Below are 17,441 nucleotides of genomic sequence, written 5' to 3'. Positions count from 1 at the left end.
CTCAGGTCATGATCTCGCCGTCGTGGGACGGAGTCCGAGGAACTCTGAGCTAAGCGTGGAGCCTGCTTAAGACCGTCTCTCTCTCCTCTCTGCCCCTCCCAACTCACACTCACACAACAACAACAACAACAACAAACAAAAACAAAAGCAAAAAAACCCCCAAAAACCCAAAAGGCCAGAGATAAGTGTGGGTGAGGATGTGGATAAAAAGGAACCCTTGTGCTTTGTTGGTGGAAACATCAATGGGCAGAACTACTATGGAAAACAGTTTGGACGTTCTTCTAAGAATTAAAAAGAAAAGAGACTGCCCTATGGTCCCAAATCCCGCTTCTGAGTATGTATCCAAAGGGACTGAAATCACGATTTCCATGAGGTGTCTGTACTCCTGTGTTCATTACGGTATTCTTCACAAGAACCCACATAAAAAAAAACAACCTATAAGTGCCTGTGGATGAATGGAAAAAGAAGCTGTGGTATGTATACATTTCTGGGAATCTAACGTGCACACGTAGAAGTAACAGTGTAGCCACAAGAAAGAAGGAAATCCTGCCATTTTGGACAACACGGGTGGGCACTGAGGGCATTGCTTTAAGCGAAATACGTCTGATGACAAAAACAAACCTTGTGTGATCTCCTTTACACGTATAGTCTAAAAGACCTGAACCCACAGAGACAGACGGAATGGTGGTTACCAGGATCTTGGGGCTGGGAGAAATGGGGAGATGTTGGGCAAAGAATGCAAACCTCCAGTTATCAGATGAACAAATTCGGAGGGTCTTATGCATAGCATGGTGACTAGAGGTACTCAGAGTGGCTATCAAATGTCCCTCCGCTGCCGACAAAAGAGCATTGGTAATTATGTGAGGTGATGGGGAGATGCTAACTAACCCTGCTGTGGTAATTATTTTGCGGTATATGTATGTGTGTCAAATCATCGCCTCGCATGCCTTAAAGGTACACATGTTACATGTCAATTGCCTCTCAGTGAAGGAAAGGGGGTGGGAAGTCTGTTCAACCTGAAGTATTTTCGTCGTATTATTGCAATAGTTAATATCAATCAAAGGCTGCACGAGTGCCAGGCACTGGACAGGGGGCTTTTCCAACACGGTTACAGTTTTTAAAAACTTTAAAAAAAATGTTTATTTGTTTTGAGAAAGAGAGAGAGAGAGAGAGAGATGGAGAAAGTGAGCGAGGGAAGGGCGGAGGGGGGGGTACAGAGGATCTGAAGAAGGCTCCCTGTTGACAGCAGAGAGGCAGATGTGGGGCTCGAACTCACAAACCCTGAGATCGTGACCTGAGCCGCAGTCGGATGCTCAACCGACTGAGCCAGCCAGGCGCCTCCACGGCGTTGTTACATTTTAACAGTAAATTTTGTGAATCGCATTAGAGAACCATCAAGGGAGCGGATGGCTTTGCCCAGGTGTATTTCTGGATTTAAGATATTTGAGATCCTTCAGTGGGAACTTGCATCAGACCTATGAGCATCTGCCTGCTGTTTACATAATATCTGTATGTAAACTGTTTGTCCGTGGTGAAAAACGATCGCTCTGATAGCTTCCGTATTTAAAAAAAAAAAAAAAAAGAGACTCTCTCGAGACAAGGAAGCAGTTTTCCAGGCAAAACAGTCTTTCCATCTGTCATAGCTACTGATTTGAAAGGGGACTTACGTTTGAAATGCCCCATAGCCACCCGTCTCCGTTAGGTATCTCCTTTTGCAAAGTTGTTCCGGTCTTTGCTCCTTTGCTTCGTGTTCCAACATGGTTGAGCTTAATTGCTGCGTGCGTTATTAGGCGGACGTGGTCTTCAGCTACCTGCCTGGGGTGAGTGCACATCCCTTTCAGTGACGCGAGGACGGGGACATGAGCGATGCCCTTGAAATAGGGCAGAAATCACATGCCAGGGGAAAGCGGTGCTGTGTCTGATGGGCCACTAACGTGGTGAACTGGTGAACTAACCAGAGAATGGTGATGACCATAATCACGATGATGGTGCAGGTGGTCATGCTAGAGGGAGACAGAATCCGAAGCGGGCTCCAGGCTCCGAGCCGTCAGCACAGAGCCCGACGCGGGGCTCGAACCCACCGACCTTGAGATTGTGACCTGAGCCGAAGTCGGAGGCTCAACCGACTGAGCCACCCAGGCGCCCCTGTATCATGCCGTCAGTTACCAGACAAGCTGGGATTGAAACCCAGTTCATTCTGAATCCAGATCTTTGGTTCTCAGCTTCTGAATGGAACTCCTTCGGGCCACCTGGGTGGCTCAGCGGGTTGAGCGTCCAACCCTTGCTTTTGGCTCAGGTCATGATCTCATGGCTTATGAGCTTGAGCCCCACGTCAGGCTCTGCGCTGACAACTCAGAGCCTGCTTGGGATTCTCTGTCTGCCTCTGCCTCTGCCCCTCCCCCACTCTCTCTCTCTCTTTCACTCTCTCTCTTGAAAATAAATAAATAAACATTAAGAAAACAAAACAAACCCAGAGCTCACTATTAAAAAAAATAATAATAAATGGAACTCATTTAAGACTTTGGTACCAGGATTCCTTTCTAAGAGATGAGGTAAGTCTGCGACCCTATCTTTAATTCTATCACGATTTAAATGGAGTTCTAATTTATTACCAATCACTAAATAGGAAATTCTCTCAACGTCAAGCCATTGGGAGAAAGTGAGGTTACATGAATGTCACAAGTGTTTCGCAGGCGAGCGTTCAGTCTGTGTGTGGGCAGGCAGCGTGAGGCAGAGGAAAGGACCTGGGTGTGAGGTTGACCTTGGGGGGACTTGGCCCCACCTGGCCAGCTGTGTGATCTTGGCCAGTCACTTACCCTCTCTGAGCCTCAGTTTCATTCCCTATAAGATGGGGCTAAAAATACCCACCTGAAAGGAACGCTGAAATCTTTGGAGATCATAAACTACAAATCTGCACCGCGCCTGGCAAATATAGCCCGGTGACATTAGTCCCGCTCCATAAAAGGCAAGAAGTGATTTCATTTTACTTTCCTGCTTACAAACCACCAGTTCCAGTCAAGCTTTTGGGACAAAACTCTAACTCCTTACCTCAGCCTAAAGGCCTTTGAGCCCCGCTATGGAACCAGCCTCCTCTTTAGACATTCTCCCTCTCACCGGGCTCAGATGGGCCAAGCATTAGTTTTGCACCCCAGGATCTTTGAACATGCTGTGTCTTTGGCTGAAAATACTCTTTCATCGCTTTATTAACTTACTACCCCCTTGTGCTTTAGGTCTAAGCTCAACTATCCCTTCCCCAGGGAAATCTTCCCTGAAGCCTAGAAAACATCAGTCCCCTCCTTATCTACCCCCTGTGCTCCTTCTTCTTTGGGGTACCGCTCACAGTGGTAAGTACTTAATTCATCATGAATCTGTCTTGTCACTAGGATGTGACCTCCAGGAGGGCAGGGGCGGCATCGACCCCGTGTTCGTGTCCAAATCCCAGTTCCTGGCATGGGGCCTCATTCACAACAGGTGCTCGACAAGCTTTCACTGAATGAATGAAAAAAAAAAAGAATAGGGGTGCCTGGGTGGTTCAGTCGGTTAAGCGTCCGGCTTCCGTTCAGGTCATGATCTCGGGGTTCGTGGGTTCGAGCCCTGCATCGGGCTCTGTGCTGACAGCTCAGAGCCTGGAGCCTGCTTCCGATTCTGTGTCTCTGTCTCTCTCTGGCCCTCCCCCTCACTCTCACGGTCTCTCTGTCTCTCTCTACGAAATAAATAAACATTAAAAAAAGAAGAAGAAGAAATGAGTGGATGAATAAAGGATTACCTTATTTTAAAGATTCCCCTTGATGTTTCCCGACCCGCTTTTATTAAAAGAAGACCGCAGGGTGTAAGCCACGGAGACTTCTAGCAAAGGCACAGGTTTTTGCCCAGAGTGGTGGGCTTTTCACTCTTGAGGAGGACGAGCCTTCCCTGGGGACCGTGTGTTACCTGTGGCGCGACAGGCACCTCGTGTCCCCAGCAAGCTTCATTCGGTCTGGCCGGAGCGATACACCGGATGAAAGAAACCTACCACGTCTCTGACACCGATGCTCCGTTTTATGATGGGAGCAGCCGAGCTGGGGCCGGCAGGTGCCAGCTGGCCTGACCTGGGCTCTGTGGAGAATCATTAGAGCCTCCTTAGAGATGCGGATTTACTCTGTGTTTAATCAGCCACAGGCAGAAGACGTGGCTTCATTTCAGCTCGACGAGAGCCAGATCACAAAAGGAAGATGGATGGTCAACACTATTAGTTCATCACTACAAGCATATTGTCTTAATTTGAAGGAACAGCCTGGCACCCGGGCTAATCCAGGAGGACAGTGCAATATGGCCAGTGCGGAGGGCCAGCTAAGCTTAACTCTCAGCGCGCCCCTTAAGGAGAAGCTCTTATGTGTTTTCTTAATTAGTATTTTAAGGGAAGTGAGAACCATAAAATGCATCCCTCCGTCACTTACGAAATTCCCCCGCTTGGAATTCAAGATGCTTAAAGAACGACTTTTTCCTTCCCTGAAATGTCTGGATCTCCCTCCCTATAAGGAAATACTGCGGGGGCGCCTGAGCGGCTCAGTCAGTTAAGCATCCTTGATTTTGGCTCAGGTCATGATCTCACGGTTCATGAGTTCGAGCCCCGCGTCGGGCTCTGCGCTGACAGTGGGGAACCTGCTTGGGATTCTCTCTCCCTCCCTCTCTGCCCCTCCCTGGCTCTCTCTCTCTCTCTCTCTCTTTCAAAATAAACAAATAAAAACTTAAACGCTCGTCTAAGAAATGCCAGAGAAGGGATTTTTACGCCTGTGTGGGAGGACTCACACATAATCTGAACTCCGTGTCCTTGCCGAACCCCTCCTATGTGAAGCAAGAGCAGATAGCATGTAGCTGGGGCCCTTACAAACAAGTGGATGTTTTAGAATCATTTGGTATGTGTCACATCCGTGTTTTCATTCCATCCCCTCAGCCTGAGCACAAAGAGCTTTTACAGCCCTCCCCGCCCCGATGACTCTTTTCCAGATGTTCTGAAACAACATCAACTGACCCAGTTTACCCCTGAGAGGTTTATAAAGGTGCATTTATGGAGCGCCTGGCTGAGCGAGGCTGAGATGCTAAGTACTCCCAAAGTGAAGAAGAAACTTAAGAGGCTTAGCGATGGATGTAGAAATATTATCATCAATCATCAGCCATCGGGGTGATAGCATCCAGTCCTCTCTCACCTACAGGCACAGATTTCGGCGTCGGGAAGTGAAGACTGCGCCGTCGAAATGCGCGGTCTTGGCACATTTAAATGTGGGCACGACGAAGCCAAGGACCTTGTTAGCATAAAACCTGAACACGTGTCACTTGCTTTCCATGCTGCACAGGATGGAAAGGAGATCACACTTGCAGAAGTCAGAAGGGGCACGCCAGGGTTTTGTACAACAGACCTTTGCACGGAAGCCGGACCGCCGGGACAAGAGAAGTCATCATGTGTGGGCGGGAGGTTGTTTCATTCCTAGGACACGGGCAGCAGCCTCCAGAGCAGTCCTTGGGATCAGAACCCAGCTCTTCGCCTACGTAGCGGAGGCGAGCCATTTCTCAGGGAGAAACAACGCGCTGTCTTACGTGCGGTAGTACGAAAAGTGCCACCAATTCCCTCCAAACGCGGGCATCAGGCACCGCGTCAGAATCTGGCAAGAAGGTGGGGGAGTTCTTCCCCAGCACATCTGCCACGTGTGTGTAGACAGCACTTGGTGGGAATGGGCCCCCTCCCCAACCGCCAAGGTAAGCGACATGCCAAGGCCTTGATGCGCAAGGTACTTAATGTTCCATGGGACGTCGATCCCCTACTGGCTGCCGGCGTAGAATGAAAAACCTTCCCGGCCTGACTTCTGTTATCACTGGCACCGGACGGGGTGCAGGCATCTCGTTGAGGTACTTTGCACGTGAGAGGGAGGGTGGGCTCGTGTAGGAGGCTCTTATTCCCTGCAGATCTCGGAATGCCTGCTGTTCAGCAACCGTTCACCCTGTGAGACCTGAGACACGCCACCAACTAACAGGTGATGGTCCTTTCGCTGAGTTCAGAAATGGATGCCCCTTCATCTGTGGAAAAGCTGGGGAGTCCCGGCCAGCGCCGGACCTGCTTGTCTAGCACAAACCCTGGGGAGGAAGCGTTCGTTCCGACTTTGGTGTGGACGTGGGCATCCGCTCTGCAGAGGATAAACCACACTCTGCTTCGGACACTTGTGGCGTGGGACACTGAAGACCGATCGTTTTGGGGGTCCGTTGGCATTGCTGGTGTTTTTCGATTCCGGCAACGGATCTGCTCCTAGTTGGAAACACCAGTTACGTTACCCTTATCTTAACATCCTTCAGCGCCGGTGTCGTTACTGGTCATCCAATTAGCTGCTTCCTCCGATTTCAGGTCCACTGACAGTTCGGGGTGGTTTGAGTTGAGTGGGGTGGACAAAGGGGAAATTGGCGATTTCCTCTGCCTCCTGCAGAGTTAATCTCTCGTCCAGATACTGCTAAAACATCTCTTTCAACAGCAGTCTTTCTTCCTAGTTTAGCAGCATAAACGTACAGAACAAGTTTCTTCTTTACAATGCTCTAACTCAAAGTCCCAATGATAGATGATTTCCTGATCCCGAAGAAGACACTTAAATCCTTATGCTTCTTTCAACAATTTATTCCAGTTTGAACAGGACAGTCTATTTCCCATTTTAGCATGGAGCAGTCAGGTTATGTGTGTGCAAACAAAATTGTCTGGCATCTCTACAAGCGTGGGGTGAGAAAAAGGACCCGGAAAGTACGTTGCCAGCCAGAACTATTACTCTCTTGTGTGCACTTTTCGATACTTGGGCATTTTTCTCTGCTCTTGTTTTTGCTTTTTAATTTTTTTAACGTTTATTTTTTTATTTTAATATTTTTAATTTTTTAAAAATGTTTATTTGTTTTTGAGACAGAGAGAGACAGAGCATGAGCAGGGGAGGGGCAGAGAGAGAGAGAGAGAGAGAGAGAGAGAGAGAGAGGAAGACACAGAATCTGAAGCAGGCTCCAGGCTCTGAGCTGTCAGCACAGAGCCCGATGCAGGGCTTGAACTCCCGGACTGCAAGATCATGACCTGAGCTGGAGTCAGACACGTAACCGACTGAGCCACCCAGGCGCCCCACGTTTATTTTTGACAGAGAGAGAGAGAGAGCACGAGTGGGGAAGGGGCAGAGAGAGAGAGTGAGACAGAGGATCCAAAGTGGGCTCTGTACTGACAGCCGAGAGTCTGATGCGGGGCTCAAGCTCACAAACCGTGAGATCATGACCTGAGCCAAAGTTGGATGCTTAACCAACTGATCCACCCAAGAGCCCCTCATTTCCTCTGTTCTTAAAAGCCCTGTCTGGGTCTGCGGGGAGAACAAACTTTCTTACCATGGATCCTGGGATATTTTCTTAGTCTCTTTACCCCAGTGGCCCAAATAAAGGCCACTTCTAGTTTTAATCTTTGCATTGTTTTGTTATGCATCAACCCCTCCCTTCCCGGACACCCCCGCCCTGTGTGCCCACCGAAGAGCCATTTGGGTTGCTCACGTGGTCAAGCTGACCCAAATCCATTCCAACAAATGTTTTACTTTCGCTTAGTAGAACATTTGTTACGAGGAATGAGTTCTGTCCTGCCTGCTACATCTGAACTGCTAAAATGTCACTTCCCTGACAATTATTTCCATGAGGAAACGTTTGCAGCCATCCTGAAAAAGGGGTCCCCCTTCCTTACTCCAACAAAACACACAGGAAGTTAGCACATGCGTTTCTAAAATCCTTTTTTACTGGAGGGCCTGGGTGGTTAAACGACTCCTGATTTGGGCTCAGGTCGTGATCTCACGGCGTGTGAGTTCGAGCCCCGTGTCAGGCTCTGAGCTGCAGAGTCAGCTTGGAATTCTTTCTCTCTCTCTCTCCCTTTCTGCCCCTCTCCTAGCTCATGCTCTCTCTGCCTCTCTCAAAATACATAGGTAAACTTAAAAAAAAGTCCTTTTTCCTTCATAAAAGTCATCTCTATTCTTCCTTCTGATCAGCAGGGAGAGGTATATATGCCCACACTCTCTTATATAATTTGCGTTATATAATTTGCTGTATGTCCTTGGCCCGCACAGGCTCAAAGGGCTATAATGCATTTGAGCGTAGGAGTGATTTTAACAATCTCGAGACAAGTTTTCCAACTGGCAGGTCTTTGGGGGAAGCTGAGAGCTACCCTTTCCATGGGTGCCTGTCAAGGGAGCAGCGAGAATCAGAAGCAAATGCTCTCATGTTCACAGGATGCACTGACAGGCCGAGTGTCCAGAATCGTCCCCAGTAAGGAACCCTCCCAAAGGCTGAGCCACGTGAAGTCTAAAGAGGGATCGCTGTCATTCGGAAAACTTGTATCAGCTTCCTTCTGCGTTGCCTGAACATCGGTGTCATCTGGGTAAAGTGTTTTGAGGAAAATTTATGCCTCCTCACAAAGAAACAGCTGTGTATCGCCACAGTCACTAACTTTTGAAAGATGTTACAGGAAGGTGTTCATTTCAAGTCAGTTGCTTCAGCTACAGCTTTCCCTTCATGTTTTAATATCATGGTGTCTCCTTCTGGTCCCCTAAGTGTTACCTGGTTTCTCTGGAGGAGTGGGGGAACCCAGGACCCATAAGTTATGGCTCCTATTAAGAGGGTTGGCTGGACGTGTGGACAATGTGTCAATAATTATTTCTGGCGGGGCCTTAACAGCAGAGGAAGTGCCTCCGTAGAGTGGCTTATTTTAACAGAAGACAGATATGCCTGACCCGGGTTTTATGACAGATGTCAAATATATCGAAGTGTGTTGTGAAGCAGATCATCTTATTGGCAGAGAAATGAAAGACCACCAGGAAGATGGATGGGAAGCTTTCCTCAAGGGGTTTCCCGTCTCCTCACGCAGGTACGTGAACTGGAAGAAAGGCCAACTGGCAGGCGAGAGGGGAGACTTCAGGAAGTAGTCTGAACTTCCCCGCCTGTTGGTGACGCTTGGGAACAAAAGTCCCCGATCCCTTGGAGTGATGTTGGGACAGTGAGTAGTGGGCAGGGGGGCAGGGTGGGCACTACAGCGATATGAAAGAGGCCACCCCAAGAGCGATCACCTCCTTACACGCGATCCTCTAGGCGCCTTCCAGACCTGCTCAAAAAATCTTGGTTCTCCAGCCTCCCCTCCTGAGCTCAGTTCAACAAAGACATCTCGAGAGTCCACCATGTGCCAAGAGTTGTGCCCGGCATTAGAGATTAGTGCTAAATACCACACGTTCCAATCAGAAACCTCCCACCTTCCTTCTTCTGGGTCCTCCTTCCTTGGGGAGAAACGGGATCTCAGGGTCACATATTAGCTGCTGGGTGGTCGGAGGTGAGTTGACTCACCAGAAGGCGAGCCTCATAGAATTAAGAGGATTGAACACGACAGCGTCTTTATGCTTGCCCAAAGACTAGATATAGAAACTATAAAGGGGAAGCAATGGCCTCTCCACTGTTTATCTTTTATCCATAAAGACTGCTTTTTGGGTAATTTGTATCATCTGCTACTAAATTAGCGTCATTAGATCACAAGCTTTCTATATCCCCGAGCCCTGAGCTCCCTGAATCAAATATGATTATCAGGAAAAGGTGCCCCTTGAGACAGAGGGATGACCAAAAGGCCTTCTTTCCTCCAGGTGGGTGGATCCAGAACTGGGTGTTGGGCTTGGTGGAAGCTGGATGTCACTTCACACAGTGCTGGGCACAACGTGCATCCTGGGTAAGTGTTCTCGAATCGATTTATTACGGCCACAGCTGTCCTAGAATGACAGCCTTCAATTTTCAAAGATGTGACTTCAGTCATTGGCAAGACATAATGGATAAATTATAGATAAAATGTAAAAAAGCCACTCCAAGAGTATCCTTTTTTCTTAAGAGTGTTTCTTCGTCAGATTCCGTGCTGAGAAAAGAGTACAGTAAAACCTTGGATTGCGAGTAACTTGTTCTGGGAGTGTTCTGCAAGACGGGCAAACCTTTCTAATGAATTTTATCTTGATAAACAAGCAATGTCTCCCAATAGGGAGATTAGATTAGGGAGAGTAGGACCTGACACCGAAGGTCACGTGATCACAACCGAGCCAATGGCCCTTGAAATTTGCTTTGATATGCAAGTGCTTTGGATTACAAGCATGTTTCCAGAATGAATTGTGTCCACAAACCACGGTTTTACTGTATTTCCTTCTTTCTGGGTTTGCTGGACATTAACTGTGACAGGTGGCTTCTTGGTGACCATGAACTACGGGAGTCAACAGTAGCATGGGTTAGGGAAAAGCCTGGATCAACAGTAACACAAATTATTGAGAAAGGGTATGAATGTCTTTACACCCAGGGGACTCCCCACCATGAGGTAAGGGGGACGAAATAGAGACATGGAGATGACTTGCCGGGAAAGTTAGTTGTGATATAGAGTGTTTGTTGGCTTTACTATTTTTCTTGTTGCAAATTCGATAAAGATAGGTCGGATGCTAAATGTAAAATGCATAGTAGACGGAAGGGCTGCACAGACTTCTGTTTTGGCATTTTTATACAGTCCTGCTTTATCGCCCACTCTGTCCTGTAGCGATACCACGAAGAACAAGCTTAAGAAAGCCGATCTTGTGCCTTGGCTAGGTTTTCCCCTTCATCACCTGGGCTTTTCACCACGACTGCCTGCAAACAAGAGATTCTGTCAGAGGGGAAGTGGGAGCCGACTGGTTTCATTCATTTCATCCTCCAAGCCGGCTGCCAAGGTGGTTAAAGGCTTTCTCTACGGAACAGAAAAGGCAAACCTCCCTCGAAGGGAAAAGCAGGATCTTGTCTCACGTAAGAGACAGGAACAGGGTAAGAACTGAACTGAAGAAGGAATCGCTCTGTATGTGAGACTCTTGCCTTTAAGCGAGGCAGTAAGGACAGTTTTGTGGCTCCTATGGAGAGAGGAGTCACCGTAGATGTCTCTCTCTTAGGCGCAAAGGAGAAATGATTTTTTTAGTTTGAATCTAGGAAACGTAGGATCTGTCACTGAAAGGAGGAGCAAAATGGCTTTTATTTTTTTCATTTTTTTAAAGGTTTATTTATTTTTGACAGAGTGACAGAAAGACAGAGCATGAGCGGGGAAGGGACAGAGAGAAAGAGGGAGACACAGAATCCGAAGCAGGCTCCAGGCTCTGAGCTGTCAGCAACAGAGCCCGACAACGGGGCTTGAACTCACAGACCGAGAGATTGTGACCTCAGCCGAGGTCGGGCACTCAACCAACTGAGCCACCCAGGCGCCCCAGCAAATGGCTTTTCAACCACAAGAGAATTCCTCCGATTCATATTCTTTTCTTGTCTTTATTCCAATCCCCCCTCTCTCCCTGCTCTTTTTATTTCAGTCTGAATTTGTATTAAATTCGTTACATGCTCTTAAGGGAGAGAGGTCTAATCGAGGTGTAAGAGGCTATGAATTAAAAAAAAAAATAGGGAGGGGGGTAGGAATTCACCATCGCTTCACTGAGCTAGACTGGAGCTCATCTTAAGTGCTGTTCCTTCTTTCAGAGAAAAAGATAGCTTTCTCCTCCAGGAAGCTCTGTGTCTCAAAGGCCTTTATTAACTTGATCTTTGGGAATAGTGTTTTAATTTTTTTCCATAATCATCATGCAAATTGATCATGATAATCTCTGGAAAGGAGAAGGAGGGAACCAATGGCCTCATTAACTCCAACCCTGGGAACATGCATGCTCCTAAGAGCTGGGGCCCGGACCCCCCGACGGCTCAAGTCTTCTTTGTGTGTGACTTCGTCCAGTCCCCAGTGCAGGCTGTGGCTTGTTCCCTGCCTGGCTTGTTTAAATTGCTTCATGCATCTGACTCCCTCACAAAATAATGGGAAATAATTTGAAAGGTCCCAACCTTACGAAAGAAACATTTATGTTCTGCTAGATTCCAACGAGAATTTCTAACTCTCCTGTGACGGAGCCAGACCATCCATGCCCAGGTTGTATCCAGACCTTATCTTAAAGACATTGTGGTCTCAAATTGCTAAACTTTGGACAATAAATTGAGTCAGCACATTTAGGTGGCTTCGGATGCATACTGCTGAATGCTGTTCTGCTGAATTAGGAGGGCTTTTTTGTTTGTTTGTTTTTAAAGAGTGTGTTTTAATTTTCATTTAACATGGAGAATGGCAGAGACAAATAGATCTGTCCAAAATACACTGAGTAGCTGATTTTTGAGCTGGTTATTAATTTCGTGTAAGTGGTTCCTCTTTTTATTTCTATAAACTGTAAAATCCAGGAGAAGCAGAATCAAATGTGATACACTCTTATTGAGAGTGCCGAGCAAGGTGTTAAATGGTTTTAAATGCTGCCTCATTTATCCTCCTCTGACAGGTCCGCCTCATCCTCAAAAAGGATTCGATGCAACTCTTTGGAAATTAACTTCCTCAGAGCCAAGGAGAGCTAGACTGTTTCCCAGTGGATTGTGTCCTGCAGTGAGTAGTAAGGAAGCTGCCGTTCCTCTTGGGATACCTCATTGGGTACCATATACTTCCGGGCAAGGGCGTGGACTCCTTGCGCGTCCAACATTGTGCCTTGTGCACACTAGTGCCTTCCACTGATGAGTTGTATCTGGGGCTGACAAGTATATGGCTTCCTTTTTTGGAGACGATTGTCCCCTCCCAGGGAGGTACAGATGCAGAGGGTGCTGATGAGGTTGGGGGCGGGGAGGAATAAGCCTACCGCTAGGTCGATTAGATGACCGAATCTAGCCTCTTGAGTTAGAGCGGGGCCTTTGGTACCTCTCCCGGGGGAGATAACACCCCTTTATCTCAGCTGTCACCCCTACAGCTGCATGTTCTTTCAAGTCGATTTGACCGGTCATGAGAAATTTTGTAACAAATATGCATTGACACCTGCCATCTCTAAGGTTCTGAATGAGAATACGACGAAATGGACCTGGAATCGACATTGGGTGAGTTGCTGCCATACGCTAGGTACTCCAGATGCAAATATAAAAGGGCCTAATAACCTCGTTGGGAAGGGGAGCCTGTGAACAAATGCGTGCAATGTTAGAACGATGGCCCACAGCGGAGCAGCACGGAGGAGTGGCTTGAGGAGAGCTTGAGAGCAGTGCTAACGTTTGAGCTGGGTCTTGAAGTTGTTAGGAAAAGTTCTTCAGATCGAAACATTGGGGAACATACCTTCTGTTCTGAAGGGGCTTCGTGTTTAACTCGACACAATGAGTATGTGATCGCCTCGGAAGGAGCCATGAACACGGCCAATTGGTAATTGGTTGAGGAAGGTGGTGAATCATGCGGCTGAGCTGGCGTGGCAGTGAATGTATCTGGCAGGACAGCATTTTCTCAAGCTATCCTTCGAAGAATCCTGGTTCCTTGAGGTGGTAATTGGTATTATTTGTGAAAACAGGGGGTTTTAAGGCCAAATACAAGTAGGGAACGCAGGGTTAGGCTGTTGGATGGGGTTCTTTCCTGCAGGACTTCTCAGGGCCTTTAATATATGACTCTGCCTTATACATTTCCAAGAGCTTGTCTTTTTTTTTTTTTTTTTTTAACTTTTTAACGTTTATTTATTATTGAGAGACACAGGGAGACGGGGCATGAGCAGGGGAGGGGCAGAGAGGGGGAGAGAGGGAGGGGGACACAGAATCCGAAGCAGGCTCCAGGCTCTGAGCTGTCAGCACAGAGCCCAACGCGGGGTTTGAACCCATGAACCTCGAGAACATGACCGGAGCTGAAGTTGGACGCTTAACTGACCGAGCCATCCAGTTGCCCCTCCAAGAGCTTGTCTTAAACCTATTTGTCTTTCCCTATTCACAGTGTTTTCAGAGTTCCACGGATCTCATGGTGGGAAATACGTCTTTAAGGCAGGAACAGCTGTCAGCTGTCTTTACGAAGTGAACAGTTTCTGGGGTACCTGGGCGGCTCAGTTGGTTGAGCGTCTGACTTTGTTTCAGGTCACGATCTTGCGGTTCGTGAGTTGTGAGTCCTGTGCTGACAGCTCAGAGCCTGGAGCCTGCTCCGGATTCTGTGTCTCCCTCTCTCTCTGCCCCTCCCCCCCCCCACCCTGATCTCTCTCAAAATAAATAAACGTTAAAAAAAATTGAAAAAAGAAGTGAATAGTTTCTATTTGAGAAACTGTGGGCACCTGTGAGGAAGAATACCAATTGTGAGAGACTGGGTGCAAGGTGGCCTGTAACCAAGTTGTTAAAAATCTTCTGGGCAGAAGAATGTAAGGGTCAGAATCAAGGTACTGAAGACGTAAAGGAGGGAATGGAACCGAAAGACAATTAGCGGGTAGAATGGATACCCTGTGACCAAATGGGGGTGAGTGACAAAAAAAAGTACTCGAGGGTTACTCCCTGGGGTCTAGTTGGGAAGCTCGGGCGAAGAGAGATTTTGAGTAGAAGGTGAAAAAGTTGATTCATTTTGGGCTGTGATATAATTGTGGTGTCTATAAGACCAACAGCGTTGATCGACTCATTCAGTAGTTGGAGAAACTAATCTGTAGCTCAAGATACACGTGGACATAACTTTACCTTTCTGTGATGCTTCAGATGACTCTTTGCTATCTAGCCATGACTTAGGAATCACCGTAATTAACATTAAGTGTTGCTTGACCATAAATGTATAGAGATGTAGGTTGTAGAGAGCTGTGTTTAATAGAAAGCTGAAAACAAGCCATTAACTAGATTTACCAATAGGTGCCTTGCCCAGGAACAGTGCATTGGGGAAAAAAAAAAAAGCAAGCAAGCAAACAAAAAAAACATATAAATTAATATGTCAAGAAAAAAAAAAGAAAAAGGAAGATACAACCCTTGTTCAAGGAACTTATTATCTTCAGCCTATAGAAGATATGACAGGTGGCCAGATTACCTGTGTTAGGATCATGGACCTTGTGCTTGCTATATGACCTTGGGCAAGTTAGGTAACTTTTTAAAGCTTGGATTTGCTCCCTTGCCAAATCATCTTTGCAGAATATTAGTATCCTCCTCATTAAGGAGTTGTAAGGATTAGCTACGGCGAAACAAAAATTGATTTCCTGTATTTTGATGGTGTACAATAAATTTCTTTAGGAAATAATGTGTGCATTGTGATCTATTTAATAAATTTTACTATTGCTTTATTTGATTTCCAGTTAATGCCAAATAATAACCTGTCTATTTGAATTGCAAAAATCAAGCTGGTTTGAATTAAAGAAGTGTGAAAAATTCTTGGGTTGGCAAAATACGGTAACACTTCCATCAATTAAAAATAGGTAAAATGTGTTAGAAATCATGAAAAGTTCACGCTTTAATTGAACTGGCTTTTTCATGAGCCTGTATTTTTACGCAGCTTAATGAAACAAAAATTGAAACAGTGCCCATTATGAAATCTGCGTTAATTGTTATTATTTCCAGAAAGTTCACATGATTACAAAAAGTTTTGCTGTCATGCCAAGTAGAAATGTACAGTACCTGCCTTTCATTTTCTCTGGATTTCTTTTTGGTAATAAAGACCAACATTCATTTTGGCAAACAGAGCACTCGCTAAATTGAAAACTTCCTTTAAACACGCTCGAAACTTTTGACATCAGATTGCCAGAATTGCAGGGTATTTTTGTCAGTCTGACAAAACTTTCTTTGTTCCTCCTGGCTTCATCAACAGCAAGAGTTTCTCCACTTACTGTTACTTCAATACCATCATAATCTTAAATCTCTTTGTGCTAGAAGGCACTGCGATATTAATTAACAATATAGTCTAATTATTTACCCTCGTTGGTTCATACAAACCCCTACAGTATAATCATTAGACTCCCTGAAGGGGTTTCATGGTATTTTGGAGTGAAATAGAAAGGTTTGTTCCTGACTTACACTGGCTGACGAGTGTAATTAGATATAACCTACAATTCACCGATAGGTCCCTAGATCAAATATAACTTATCTGGGCAGTGTCCAAAGATAGGTGCTGATGTTGATGGACCACGGCTGGGCAGCACACATAAATGAGTGGGGCTTTTAATTTACCTCCTGGCATCTCGGAGAACATTCCGGGGGTTTCTGGAGACAAAGGGAAAACAGAGGGTGCCAAATCGGTCATTCATTTTAGACTGTTCTCAAGACAAAGCTTCACAAACCACGCCTAAGAACGGCTCAGCTGGCTGAAAGTGTTCTGTGACCCACTCTTCTGGCTTAAGCGCTAGCCTAAGGATGCAGAGAAATCTTTTCTAGCTGTAAGCGGTGCGGTGTGAGGAATCCTGGGTGTGCCTGGGGCTGAATCATCAGGGCAGGATGCCTTCTGGAAGCACTGCAGAGAAATGTTTCTAGGCCCGGCAGGGTGGTCAGATCTGTGTGCAAAACCTTAATGCCCTGGGGCTTATCTGGCATTAAAAAAAATTTTTTTTTAACGTTTATTTATTTTGAGAGACAGAGACAGAGCGCGAGCGGGGGAGGGGCAGAGGGAGCCGAAGCACAGAATCCGAAGCAGGCTCTGGGCTCTGAGCCTGAAGTGGGGGCTCGAACCCACAAACCGTGAGATGACGACCTGAGCTGAGTCAGACGCCTACCTGACTGAGCCACCCAGGAGCCCCTTATCTGGCATTTTTTAATGAAGAAAAGGTTTCTTCCAGAAGGAGACTCAAAGCATTCCTTGGTCTCCACAAATATATCTTAGAAAGAGTGGTAGTAACAGAACTGACGTCGTGGCATAATAAAGCCCCAATGTCACCCGATCCCCCCCACCCCACCCCTTAACATCTGAATCAGTGTCTAAGAGCCGGACTCAATTTGAAACCTCGGATTGGCTGGCCCGAGTAAGAGGCAAGCAGCACAGGCCACCGCCTGAAGTTATGAAAAGAGTTTGGTCAGTGGGAAACGGTAGTAACAATGAAATAATCTTTGATTCTAGACACTGAAGCTCATCACAACTCGGGGCAGCTTGAACCGCCCGTTCGTTGACAGTGTGAGAGATGAGAAGAAAAATCTAGTGTGGACTAAATCCGGAAGACTCTGAGGATCTCGAATATTCTTCTGAAACGCAGAAAACAAATGGTGTGGTTTAACCTACATAAGCAGCTCAATAAGGAAGGTTCCTCGGGAGACGGAAGCGGGGGCGGGAGGGGCAGGTATCCGCCGTGACTCTCCTGATTGAAATCCCCCCTGAAATCTTGGTCAAGGAGAGGTAAGAATTGAGAAAAGAAATGCGCCCCGTTTCATAATTCGACAGGTGTTAGCAGCCAGGAAGGGAAATCAAGACGTGATGCCTCCCGAGGGGCGATCTGTGAATAGGAAGAGGGATAAAGCAATCAGAGATTGCGGTGTTTGGGTTTCTGCCTGCGGAGAAATGACAAATGGAATCCTTGCCAGCTTGGAGGTTCTGACTCACAGAAACATGAGACGTCACGTGAGCTATAAAGGCAAATAGAAAGAGTTGTGTAGGCACCGGAGAGGTTTTGTTTTACAGCGTGTTAATCTTGATATTGGGG

General features: G+C 46.7%; 1 long non-coding RNA gene across 17 annotated transcripts in view; it reads left to right on the top strand.

The window, feature by feature from the left end:
- Positions 1–14,283, top strand: part of LOC131516102 (uncharacterized) — a 71,305-nt gene extending 57,022 nt beyond the window's left edge. For 9 of the 17 annotated variants that reach the window (XR_009263876.1, XR_009263886.1, XR_009263885.1 and 6 more), the window contains 5 exons: positions 3,231–3,344; positions 8,253–8,887; positions 9,648–9,730; positions 10,571–10,830; positions 12,354–14,283. This is a non-coding gene — a long non-coding RNA (uncharacterized LOC131516102). Of the gene's footprint in view, positions 1–3,230; positions 3,345–8,163; positions 8,888–9,647; positions 9,731–10,540; positions 10,831–12,353 lie in introns of all 17 variants that reach the window. The other 8 variants (XR_009263880.1, XR_009263889.1, XR_009263888.1 and 5 more) reach the window with 8 other exon arrangements.
- Positions 14,284–17,441: the final 3,158 nt, after the last annotated feature.

The sequence above is a fragment of the Neofelis nebulosa genome, chromosome 7, assembly GCF_028018385.1.
Source record: "Neofelis nebulosa isolate mNeoNeb1 chromosome 7, mNeoNeb1.pri, whole genome shotgun sequence".
Classification (NCBI taxonomy): Eukaryota; Metazoa; Chordata; class Mammalia; order Carnivora; family Felidae; genus Neofelis; species Neofelis nebulosa.
Note: the sequence above shows the minus strand (reverse complement) of the source record. Positions and strands in the feature narration are given on the sequence as shown.